Source organism: Lissotriton helveticus, chromosome 6 (assembly GCF_964261635.1).
Source record: "Lissotriton helveticus chromosome 6, aLisHel1.1, whole genome shotgun sequence".
NCBI classification, from domain to species: domain Eukaryota; kingdom Metazoa; phylum Chordata; class Amphibia; order Caudata; family Salamandridae; genus Lissotriton; species Lissotriton helveticus.
Genome location: NC_136067.1, coordinates 1,928,599,377 through 1,928,612,943, shown reverse-complemented (window position 1 = coordinate 1,928,612,943; position 13,567 = coordinate 1,928,599,377). Strand labels below are relative to the sequence as shown.

The 13,567-nt window shown below is 45.1% G+C and overlaps 1 long non-coding RNA gene across 2 annotated transcripts in view; it reads left to right on the top strand.

Annotated features, from left to right (window-relative positions):
* The window catches only part of LOC144761961 (uncharacterized), a 326,519-nt gene extending 321,844 nt beyond the window's left edge, over nt 1–4,675 (top strand). For both annotated transcript variants that reach the window (XR_013595982.1, XR_013595983.1), the window contains one exon: nt 3,805–4,675. This is a non-coding gene — a long non-coding RNA (uncharacterized LOC144761961). The remainder of the gene's footprint in view (nt 1–3,804) is intronic.
* Nucleotides 4,676–13,567: the final 8,892 nt, after the last annotated feature.

Here is a 13,567-nt window from a genome sequence, read left to right as displayed (position 1 = left end):
GGATGCGTCCCCTATGTTGTGATGTTGGTCACCCCAATCCTAGTGCATGGATACTCACTGACCATCCCAGTAGGCCCTGTCCAATCGCGCATTACACATTTGTGCTAACAATAATAATGAGATCTGTTTGCAAACAATTCTGTTCGGAAGGGGGCGCCTTGTATATTCAGTGGTTATGATAAAAACTGAGGTGCAGATCTACAAGGAAGTGCCGCAGCGTGGCACTGCAAGCCCTTTGGCTGCGCCACGCGGCGGCACTTCCGAAGCACAGGGATGCGACATATTTACAAGAATATGGTACATCTCTGTGCTTCCCCCTGCGCTGGCGCACAAACTGCAGCCAAGCGCTGGCGCAGACACCTTTGCACAATGGTGCAAGGATGCCTGTGTCATGGGGAGATTATTTTTGTGCAGGAAGGGGCACCTTCCTGCACAAAAACAATCACCACAGGCATTTTCCTCTTTCAATACGTGCTGTAGAATGCAGCACGCATTGAAAGAGGAAAAAAATGAGGAGAAATGAAAACATTTCTCCTCATTGCGCCTCGCTACGCCACCTCTACAGTGGCGTAGCATTCAGACAAATCTCCAGATTTACGAGAAATCGTAAATCTGGAGATGTGTCTTTTTCCATGGGTGTTGCGTGGGAACACCCACAGCAACACCCATGGAACGCCCCTTCAACGCAAAGTGCTGCGTGTGAATGGGCCGTATTTACAAGGAGAGGAAAAGTCACGCTGGGTGGCTTTTCCTCTCCTTGTAAATATGGAGGAGCCCCCTGGGCTTGTAAATCTGCCCCTTGATAACTGTTCACAATAACGCAATTCAGCGCCTGGTTAGAGGAGGTAAGCACTATATAAATACAATTATAATACACCAAGGCGACAGTTCACCAGGCACAGCTGGTGTGAGTGAGTAGCTCATAATTCATGTTCTGTAGGAGACTTCATCCTATATTTCTGGTGCCAGCGCGTGTGACGGGAGCTCGGTGTTCGACAGACAGACCGGAAGCCGTCTGACCTCCTGTAAATTGAGCTTCCTCGCTCGGGCGCCCCTTAAATGAATCGCCACCTCGCACTTCCCGCTGGGGGACTGCTCGCCTCTCCACACGGCTGCCTCGCTGATGGGGCCGGGGCAGGGGCCAGGCCGTCTGCAGAGCTCACGGGGCTGTGATCTGCACACAGGACGGAACAGACCAGCGAGCCTGCCTGCGAGGAACCTGCAGCCTGTGACGTACCGTGGATGAAGCGGAGAGAGTACAGGGCTCGCGTTTATTATTACCATTATTACTAGCAAGCCTCCAGCCCTTGGGGGCTCCACTTTATTAACATGGGTTACCCCTGAGAAAAGAAGCAGACAACAGAGTTCTTACTTAAGGCTGTTCTGCAAATTATTGTTCTGCTCATTGGGGATTCAAACATTACAGGATGCAAACAGAGCAGCATGCCAAAGTGAAGAAATTAGAAGGTATCCATATCTCTATTGTGCCCATTTCTCTAGACTACAGCTATCCACGAAGAGCATTTGTTATTATTCAATATGCAGATGTCCGAAGGGCGGAGTGAGGCTCAGTCTAGTGATAAAAAGCGAAATAAGCTACTATATCGATATATCTATATTTTATAGATAATTTATGTAACTAAAAAACATAAAATCCTCATGAAGTGGAATTTAAGACTTAAACTTTGTCATATACAGCTTAACAGCCACCATAGTTCACAATGATAAAGGAAACCAGCACAAGACCTAGTATTGATTTGTTCGTTGCCTGGCATCAACGCCAACTGTACTGTGTGGATCACAATATCACATTTCCCAGTAAGACCAAATATCAGCTTGATTAGATTACAAAACAAAGTTTGCCAAGCCAATTGGTCTTGTATTTAATAAGCAGGTGCAGAGTGATTGGTTTTGCCAATGCTTGTTTGCTTTGTAATTGTGCAAAGGCAAAAATTAAAATTCCAAAATGGATACTGATGTGTCAGTATACATGTATACATGCATGCACGAGCAGTCATCTTGAAACCAGGCAGATCACTTGGAGCTCAAGGATAATTATGATTTTCCCCTGATCTATAGAATGCCCGAGGCGTTGACCATTTCCTGCGACAATATGTTACCGAACTTCCATCTTACATAAAAGACACTACTGACTTTTTAACCAGAATAGACACCATTGCACTGACAGAAGGCTCCATACTAATAACCATGAATGTGAGTGCCTTATATACCATCATTGACCACACTCAAGGTATGGAGGCCTGTTAGCATTTTCTCAAAAACCGAGAACTAGGATTTAGGAACCACACTGTCATGCTCATTGAGATGATGAAACTATGCTTGCAAAATAATATATTTATGTTTGATGGAGTATTATTCAAACAAATTCGCGGGGCGGCCATGGGCTCAGCTTTTTCTCCCAACTTCGCGAATCTCTTTTTGGGGAAGTGGGAAGAAGAAATTAAGACAGATGTAGGATTGAGTGAGGACTTTAAGAAAGTACACACTTGGATTAGATACATAGATGACCTTTTTGTCATCTGGCAAGGTACAGAGACGGAAGCAGTAGATTTTATTGCCAAGTTAAACCAGAATAGCTACAATATCCAACTTACGTATAACATCAACAGAGATCGGATTGAATTCTTGGACACCAGTATTGAGGTCCTGGAGGGCAAACGGATTTCTAAACTTCACAGGAAGGAAACCGCAGGCAATAGCTTACTGCATGCCCTCAGCGCCCATCCTGATCCCCTCAAATGGAGCATCCCATACGGGGAACTCTTAAGGGCCAAAAGGAACTGTACCAGAGAGGAGGATTATATACAAGAAACTGACAACATCCTCAAACGATTTAGAGAAAGGGGATAACCACAGTGGGTACTCAATAAGGCAGTTGAAAAAGCCTCTACAGTTCTGAGATCAGATACTCTGACCCCCAAACCTAAATCAACTGGAACATCAGAACCTCCCAGAATTATAACAACATTCAATCAAAAGTCTAACAAAGTCCAAAAAATAATGGCTGACATTTGGCAAATCCTTAAGGCAGATCCCACCATAGGACCTAAACTTACAAAGAGACCCCTTATAACATACAGAAGAGGTCGCAATTTAAGGGATATGCTGGTTAAAGGTGACATAACAGACAAAAAGGGCCAACATATTCAAGGTTTAAGTGGATTTTACCCCTGTGGCCACTGCAGGGCCTGTCGGGCAAGTGTTATGGTTAAGGATTTTGAAATACCAGGGATTCAAACTAAACGACAAATCAAGCAATTTTTAACCTGTAGTTCCACTTTTGTTATATACATCTTGGAATGTCCATGCCAAAAAAGGTATGTGGGCAGTACATCTTGCATGGCAAAGAAAAGAGTTCAAGAACACTTGAGGGCAATCACCAACAAAGATCCTAAGTATCCTATTGCCAGACATTTCCAAGAGGTACATCAATCGAACAATGAACTTCTAAGGTATTACGCAAATGAACAGGTTAACATTGGCAAACGGGGCGGAAATCGTGAACTTGCCCTGAGGAAAAGAGAATCCAAATGGATATTAGAACTGGAAACCAAATTCCCTGGGGGGCACAACTTGGATGAGGAACTTGCAACCCACCTCCATTTGGATTAAAATTACCAGTGTTGAATTGTTTATTGATATGTCTAGTTCTATCTGGGACAATAGTGTCTATATATGTATTACATGCAATCTGAATAGCTCCTGCATTATCGTTTAATTAACCAGTATAACTTTTGTGTTTTTAAACCAATTTTAACCATTTTCTGTAACTTTGTCTTCCAGGAGCTTGTTTGTGGGACACTACTTCTTATTAATTTTGAGCACTGCACTGACCCCCACAAGGCTTCCAGGGAATTGAAGACTATCACCTCACTACGTAAAGCTAAGATATTCACCTTCACTTTTTTGGAAATAATTTTTTGATCCCTTGGATCTTTATGCACTCTGATCTATTTTGACGGAACATTAATTGATTAAGCCCAAATCGATCACTAACTAGAGAGATGGGGTTTCCTCTCTCGGATTGACTTACCTTTGTCAGAGATGGGACTATGGCCTTTTTTGTTTGCACTCTTGAATTGAGAAATAATATGATACTCTCGGGCACTAGACCGAGTGAAATGTACAATAATCATATCATGTTTTGCAATGCACACAGGGGTAAATATGTTTTAACATATCTGCAATAATGCATATGACGTTCCCTTGAATTACTACTTAAAAACTAATTTGAGACCACATGGGTCTTTCCGTTACAGTGATTATTATGATGAATACCCGGTCCAAAATGGCGGACACAGGGGCACCTTTCATTCAATATCACCTTGTGGGTTTAGCGAGTTTTTAATTGCTATAACCAAAGTACCTTGTTTTTTTGTGCTTTTTTACTGAATCATTACTTATGAATTGCTTTAATTGCATAACATACGATTCTATATTATATATTCACTACAGAACTTATGCTTTCATAGAGGTTCTATGTAACAAATTCTATTTACAAATGGCCGACACATTTTCAGTGTTCAAAAGTCCCTTCTCTATGTTTACTATATGTTGTGATCATGGAGCTTGTATTTAAAACTGTTCCTCACTAGATACAGGTTAAACGTGTGACCAAGGCACTTCTGTGCTGAAACGCGTAGCGTTACCTTGGAAATAAACGCTCACTAGCTGTACCCTTTCCGAGTGCGTGTATTGCTTATCGAGGCAAAACTTTGAGAATTCATTGAAACTACTCGGCGGCGGGGTTGGCCGAGGGAACACGCCACCTGACTACGGGAACCGGGTGCCAGAAACTAACCCTCTTGTTGTGCTTGCAATATATATATATATATCTATAGATATAGAGAGAGAGAGATATTAATATATACATATTATATATACATATATGTACACATATATGTATACATTCACTGGAAAAACAAAGGTTACAGAAATATAATTGCAAATAATACCCTTAGAAATTCACAGAAAAAAACAGGTTACATGATTGTTATAGTTAGGCTCAGATTTCACATGCACAAACCATAGAACAGCAGTTATAATTACCTGAGCTTACACCCCTGCAATGCACTGCTTATGACCGCACATGTTACATGACTCTAGACATGGTCAGTGACATCACTGATGATATCATCCACAGAAGAACTCGCTCACCCACTCATCGCATCTCTATACACCTCTATACAACCTCTTAAACACTGACACACACTCGCACAACCACTCACACAACCATTCACAGACCTATAAAGTACTGACACAACCACTCACCCATAGAGCCACTCACACACTCACTCACTCATACTGATACTGACACTCACACAACTACTGACTGACCCATACAGCTACTCATACAACCAGCCACTCATACCGCCATTCACTGAGCCACACACTCACCCATACAGCTATTCCCACTCCCACTTATTCACCTATACAACCACTGATATACACACTCAACCATACAGCCTCTCAACGCAGCCACCCACTCACCCATACAAGCACTCACTCACCCACACAACCACTTACATACACATTCACACATCCTTACAAGCACTCGCACATCCTCTCACTCATCCATCTACACACACACCTACTCTACAATACAGCCAATCACACATCAGCTCACTTAACCAAACACCCACTCAAACAGCCACTCACTCACCCATACAGCCACTTACACAGCCAGCCACTCATTCATACAGCCATTCAGTCACCCACTCACTCACCTATACAGTCACTTACACACCCACTCAAACACACGGCTACTCACACACCTACCCATACAGCCACTCACACAGTCATTCACCCACCAATACAGGCACTCAGACACCCACTCACAAATGGATACATACAGTCACACAGCTACTCACATAATATATGTTAGAAATCTTATCACTCATTAGTAGTACACAAAGTATACTATTTTAACTTGGTATATATGTTTAACAGTTTTTAGAAAATACTCACACTCACTGGATGATGTCATCCGTGATTTCACTGACCATGTCATGAGTGATGTAATATGTGAGGTCATAAGCAGTGAACTGTGGGGGCGTAAGTTCTAGTTAGCGGACTTTCACTGGTTTTGTACGAGTGAACTGTGAAGCTAACTATAACATCCCTGTAACCTTTGTTTGTTTCAGTGAGTATACCTATTCCAACAGCTCCTCTATCGTCAGGGGCCCCAACCCCGCAGGGCGGCTGTGGCTGCGGGAGACAGAGATTCTCTTAATTTAAATCCAAAGAAAGTGCCACAGTCCAGATCCGGGAGATAGCAGCATTTTATTTGTAAACTGACACAGGCTGCAGCAACTCGTTGTTCACCCTGGCGAGTTTCAGCAGGATGCCTTGTTCACAGGTAAGTTACAAGTTACCCATGCCCCAGGTGTTTAAATACCAACCATATCATGTGCCTATGTGCTCATGTACTACATTTCCCAGAATACGGTACATCTAGCATTATGATGTATCTAATGCCACAATAGCGTCTTTCCCTACTATAATATTATCTATAATATTATTTTTGTCCAAATTCATACACAGGCCTTTTAATTAAATATTCATTATAGTCGGAAAGGGACTTGCACATAATAATTCATGCTGCTGCCAAATGTCTCTGCACAAAGTCCAGATCCTACCAAGCCAAGGGGATTACCTCGCTTGTCACCCTATCTCACCTTCAAAATGGCAATAACCGGTGATCCATAGGTACACACGGAGGCAAGAGGGAAGGCATTCAAACTTACTATTTCCAGGAAGGTTCCTATAAAGGGATTCTGTATGAAGGCTAAAGATGGGAGTTTGGCTCGATGGTGAAGAATCCAGGGGTGGACAGCAATGGAATTGCCATTTTCAGTGCTCTCAGACTGACTGAGGCAAGCCCACCATTAGCAGCCAGTTGTTGTAGATTGGGATAATCTCGGCAATCCAATGTCACCAGGAGTACTCTTCCAAAATATTGCAGAAAAAGTATTGATGCATCATTATTGTTTCAAAATACCGTCAACTCAAACGCATTGTGGGACAGGTTATAGAAGGTAATATATTTTTGGAGCTATATAATGTTTTAAAACATATTGTATTGTTTTCTTTAGTATTTTTTAATTAATGTGATATATAATTGTCATTTTATTATTACAAGGTATTAGTATTATGTTTTTTGGTATAGTTTGCAATTTTGTAAATCATATTTTGAAATGTATAAAGATTTATTAGTAATTTTTAATTTAGTAGCAGGTTATTGGGTTAGTAAGGGATTACTATTATTATAGCTGGAATGTATTTAAATATAAATTATTGTTTTTATTTTTTATTGTGTATGTTCATTGTTTTTAATTATTTGTCAGGAAATCTGGGAATGATTTCGTAAATCCCAGATATGGACTTGTGTTGCCTTGCGATGACTTGCGTGCTGCAAGGACAACGCAAGTCCCTTGTAAATCAGAGCAGCAATATTTTTTGGTTACATTATTTTTGACATGATATTACTGAGTCACAGTATTTCTGTAGAGGATATTTTGTCTTACAACCATCACTAGGACCAGAGCCACAGTTAGCATCTTGAACTTGTCTCTCCTGAGCAAGGTGCTGAGAAGCCTGAAATTCAATAATGGGCTCAAACCCCCATATTTGTTGAGGGACAAAGAAGTACAGAGAGTAACCTGTGTCCCTCTGTGCCTCGGGGAACCACTCTGATCGATCGCTTGACTGGATTTCTCTTGCTAGGATGGTGAAATCCAAGTGAGATTTGATGCTGCTTGGGGGCAGCTGCTGCTAGTAAGGAAGAGGATAAGAACTGCTGCATCTACTGGTGGCCACAGGCTCTGCCATCACCTCTCTCTCTAGAGCCATGAAAAGGCTAAACAGGCTGATGGACAGGCTGTAAAGGAACCCTCTGTCAATAGGCATGGCCCCTTAAGTACCTCTGCAACATTCTGTACTACTTAGGAACATAGTCCCAGGAAAGGGCCGTAACCCAGATACCCTTAAAATGGTCCAGCGCAGAATCTGCCTTTGCTCCAAAAATCAAACACCATATCAATGACACCGAGAAATCTCTGGAGAACCCGGTAACACACATCCAAGCATTTTGTCTCTCAGAGATGCTAGTGACAGTGAGCGCATGGCCGAAACAGTCCATAGAGTCAGGCCAGCCCTGAGGATGCATTTGGCCCTACACTGACCATAATTTACAGGATGAGCAAATGAACCACGAAAGGACAGCAGATAAGATCTCACTCGCTATGTCCAAAAGTACGTGTTCATAATGGGCCAAGAGGCATACAACATTCAGGGATGTAAGAAATTGAGTTATTGCTTGTGCTTATTGCTTGTGAGGGGTGAAAGCCTCATTCTAAGCTTAAACACGAAGCTTGTCGGTGTGAACCACAAAAGTCAGTAAATAAACCTATGCTTAACTCTCCAGTAGCGTACCACAAAGCAGTCAGGCTTAACTTAGAGGCAATGTGTGAAGTATTTATGCAGCACACAAACAGAAATAAAGTGAAAACACAATACAAGGAAAACCGCAAGCCAACTTAGAAAAATACAGCACATTTTAATGAATAAAATGACAGTAAAGCAACAAAATCCAATAAATAAAATTGGAGATATGAATACTGCTCTTGGTGATCTGGTCATAGAGGACCGGGTCAATTGTCACAAGTTTAGGCCAACTAAAAGTGGGGCGTCATCTTGCCCCAAACCAATCGCACAGCTTGATTGCGCCCATTTGGCGCTCTGTTTCTATCTTGCTAATTTTTTTACTCAATGTATTCCTTCTTTTCCAACATTTTCTTCCACTCATATTCCTCAACTCATAACTTAATCCACACGCGGAATCAACTGCTGTTTCCTTAGCTTTCCATGCTCAAGTTGTGCCCCGCCAGGCCTCTTGCAAGAACACAAACTGATGCAGAATTCGTCAGAGGTAGTGTTTATTAAAAGACCCAATGCATTTCAGGCTCCCAGAGCCCTTCGTCAGGAGTAACTATAAAAACAATAAAACATTGACATTACCATGTTGAACATTATTTTACATATCACTTTTATGACTCAAAGCGCCAAATGGGCGCAATCAAGCTGTGTGATTGGTTTGGGGCAAGATGACGCCCCACTTTAACTTGGAGTTCATTACGGGGGCATGTGGGCTTGTAACCTAACCAGTGTGCACGCACTTTTGGAAGAAAAGGTCAAGAATGGAGAATTCAAGAACAACAGGTGTGCATCCCAACACCATAACTGTAAACCAATTAAGGTTGTCCCGCTTTGGGGTAGCACCCGACAGTTTAAATTGTATAAAGAACAAGAATCACAGTATAACGCTCTCATCCACACGTTTGGCGAAACATCTCAGTTCGTCAAGTAAGACAGTGTTAAAGTGGGACTAATAAGACATTTGTATAAACCAGCTGATAATGAAAACGTGTTAAAAGGAATTTTTTTCCCCGCATTTTTTGCATTGCTACTAATCAATGAATAACGGACGAGTTTTTGACAAAGATGGTTTCTCAGGTTCTGTTTGTATGAAGCAACTGCATTATGGGAAATGTAGTGTTTCCAATTGGCTAGTAGTTTTGCGGCGGGAACAGTTTGCGTTGTGGGCCAATCAGGTGATGTCAACAAAGGAGGGACTTGAGTGGGTAGTTCTGGATAAACGAGGTGAAAGGATGTTGGAATGAATTACCTGAGGAAATGGAGACGGAGATGGAACAGTTTTAAGTGTTGTGGCAGGTATGTGGACGAAATGATGACAAGAACGGCTGAGCTATAAATGCAGCGTTTCAGTTGTTTTTGTGTGAGCGAATGGCAGAGTGAAAGTATGGAATGAGAAATAATGTGTGTGTATAAGGCGCGCAACACCCATTGGGCTCACGGGGCTTGAGCCCCCCCCGTCGTGTGTGTCAGCCCGGGCTGCGACAGCTTCGCGGGCTGGCGAGTATCTAATTGCAGACGCACCTGAGTACTTAACAGGTCTTTAAAATACCTTTTACGTGTAAATGAGGCTTTTGTTGTGTGTTCCCCCCTTCTTACAGTCACTCTGTCAATGGTTGGAAGAATTAGCCCCCCCCCCCGAAATATTTTTCAGCCCCCCCCCCCCCCCCACCCCCCGAAATTTGGCCATAGTTGCCCGCCTGGTGTGTATGCATGATGTCAGGAAATGTGAGTTGAGTGGTTATCAGGGCGGATGGGAGGAGGTGTGCAGAGCTGAAGGTGGATGAGGGAAGGAGGAGGATGAGTGTTTAGAAAGAAGGGAGGGAGGATGTGAGAGGTATAACATGTGAAAGGGTTAGGAGATAATAGCTTGCTGGCATAATGGTGGCGTAGTATTAAAATTGTTTATGAAGGGGCTTACGGAGTGGGAACACGAGTGTTTTTGCAAAAAATATGTGATTTGGGTTAACGTTGCATTGTATTGTAATGAGTCATAAAAGTGATATGTAAAATAATGTTCAACATGGTAATGTCAATGTTTTATTGTTATTTATAGTTACCCCTGACGAAAGGCTCTGGGAGCCTGAAATGCATTGGGTCTTTTAATAAACACTACCTCTGACGAATTCTGCATCAGTTCGTGTTCTTGCAAGAGGCCTGGAGGGCCACAACTTGAGCATGGGAACCTAAGGAAACAGCAGTTGATTCCACGTGTGGATTAAGTTATGAGTTGAGGAATATGAGTGGAAGAAAATGTTGGAAAAGAAGGAATACATTGAGTAAAAAAATGAGCAAGATAGAAACAGAGCGCCAAATGGGCGTAATCAAGCTGTGCGATTGGTTTGGGGCAAATGACGCCCCACTTTACATTGGAGTACATTGCGGTGGCATGTGGGCTTGTCACCTAACCAGTGTGCACGCACTTTTGGGCGAAAAGGTCAAGAAGCACAAGTTACTACTTGTGTAACGATATATCTGTAAGAGACATTAGTTAGTATTAGATTCCTTACCTTAGAATATCCCCAGGCGTCAGACTGGATCCGGAAACTTTTGCGTAGCAGTACCCTTGCGCGTCGGTAGGCGTCGTCTGCGGCTCCGCGTCCGTCGTCGGCGTCGTGGGCGCCGTGATGACGTCGTCGGAGTACTTAGACGCCGCCTCCGCGTGCTGACGTCAGTTCTTAGACACAGCTTTTCCGCGCCAGAAATGCAGAGCCATGTTAAAAACCAACACTGGTGCCATTGAAACTAGGGCCCTGAAAGGGGACAACCCTAACCCTAGATATTGGTTCGCAGAATCGGGGAGGATGGGTGGGTCGGTAAGGAATCGAATACTAACTAATGTCTCTTACAGATATATCGTTACACAAGTAGTAACTTGTGCATCTGAAAGAGACACGTTAGTATTAGATTCCTTACCTTAGAGTGGGTCTGCGAACCAATAATCACACCAGAAAGTCCTGGAGGACGGAACGGCCAAAGAAGCCATCCCTCCAGACTTGGCTGTCCAGGCAGTAGTGTCTCGCAAACGTGTGCAGCGATGCCCACGCAGCTGCCTGACAGATGTCTTGTAAGGGCACACCCCTGCCCAGGGCAGTGGTAGTCGCCGTGGCTCGGGTGGAATGAGCCCGTAATCCAGCCGGGGGCTCCTTCCTAGCCAAAGAGTAGCATGCCTGGATACACAAGAGGATCCACCGGGAGATGGTCCTCTTGTGCACCGCTTTCCCCTTCTTAGCGCCCACGTAACCAACAAAGAGTTGGTCATCCACCCGGAACTGGCGTGTGCGACTCAAATAAAATGAGAGCGCACGTTTTGGGTCTAGACGGTGGAGCCGCTCTTCCTCTTTAGAGGGATGCGGTGGCGGGAAGAAGGTTGGCAAGGTGATAGACTGCCCGATGTGGAAGGCCGTGACAACCTTGGGCAGGAAAGAAGGTTTGGTACGTAGCACCACTTTGTCCGGATGGACAGAAAGGAAAGGTGGAGTACAAGAAAGAGCCTGGAGCTCACTCACTCTCCTGGCAGAGGTGATGGCAACCAGGAAAGCTGTCTTCAAGGTCAGAAGGCGAAGAGGACAGTTGTGAAGTGGCTCAAAGGGAGCGCACATCAGAAAGGTAAGAACCAGGTTCAAGTCCCACTGAGGCATCACAAACGGAACAGGAGGAAACGTGTGTGTGATGCCCTTAAGAAATCTGTTTACAATAGGGGACTTGAACAAAGAAGGCTGATCAGGTAGCCTGAGAAAGGCCGAAAGGGCAGAAAGATAGCCCTTGATAGTGCCCAGAGCAGAGCCCTGCTGGGCAAGAGAAAGAAGGAAGAGAAGAACCTCAGAAAGAGGGGCAGCAAGAGGATCCACAGCCTTTGCTGTGCACCATGCCACAAATCTGTTCCACCTGCAGGCGTATACCGACTTTGTGGAGGGACGCCTGGCTGCCAGAATGACGTTACAGACTTCAGGAGGCAAGTCAAATGGCCTCAACTGTCGCCGCTCAATCTCCAAGCATGGAGGTGGAGACTGGACAGGCTCGGGTGGAGGACCGTCCCCTGCTGCTGCGACAGAAGGTCCTCCTGAAGAGGCAGACGAACCGGGGGATCGACTGACATATTGAGTAGCTCTGGATACCAGTACCTTCTCGCCCAGTCCGGAGCCACAAGGATGACTTGGGCCCGGTCGCGCTTGATCTTCTTCAGCACTCTGGGCAGAAGTGGTATAGGCGGAAAGGCGTACAACAGACCGCAACTCCACTCGCGATGAAAAGCGTCTCCGAGCGAGTGCCGCCTTGGAAATTCCAACGCGCAGAACTGATGACATTGCGCGTTCTCTTCGGTGGCGAATAGATCTAACCAAGGCTCTCCCCATCGCTGAAAGAGGCCTTGCGCCACGTCCGAGTTCAGACGCCATTCGTGATCCATCATGCACCGATGGCTGAGCTCGTCCGCCCTGGCGTTCAGAGAACCTGCCAGGTGTTGAGCCACCAGGGTCACGCCCTGGCGTTCCAGCCATTGCCAAAGGCGAAGAGCCTCCTGGCAAAGGGTCCACGACCCCACCCCGCCCTGTTTGTTGCAGTACCACATGGCGGTGGTGTTGTCCGTGAACACCTGCACTACACTCCCCCGGACAGAGGGGAGGAATGCCTTCAGTGCTAGACGAATCGCCCGCAACTCCAACAGGTTGATGTGGAGCTGGGCCTCCGCCGGAGACCAGAGGCCTCTGATCTCCGCCTCTCCCATGTGGCCTCCCCAGCCCTGGAGGGACGCGTCCGTCACAACTACGTGCTCCGGTTGGGGAAGGGAGAGGGATCTGCCGCTGACCCAATCGCGGTCTGTGAGCCACCACTGCAACTGTCTCGCAGTGCCCTCCGAGATCAGGACATGGTCGGACAGATTGCCCTGATGCTGGGCCCACTGAAACTTCAGGTCCCACTGCAGAGCCGGCATCCGCCACCTGGCGTGATGCACCAGAAGGATGCAGGAGGCCATCAGCCCCAGAAGCCGCAGCGTCAACCTGACCGAGACCCGGGATAACGGCTGAAAGATGGGAATCAGAGCCTGAATATCCCGGACCCGCTGTTCGGGTGGATAAACCCGAAACTGCGCCGAGTCCAGAACCGCTCCGAT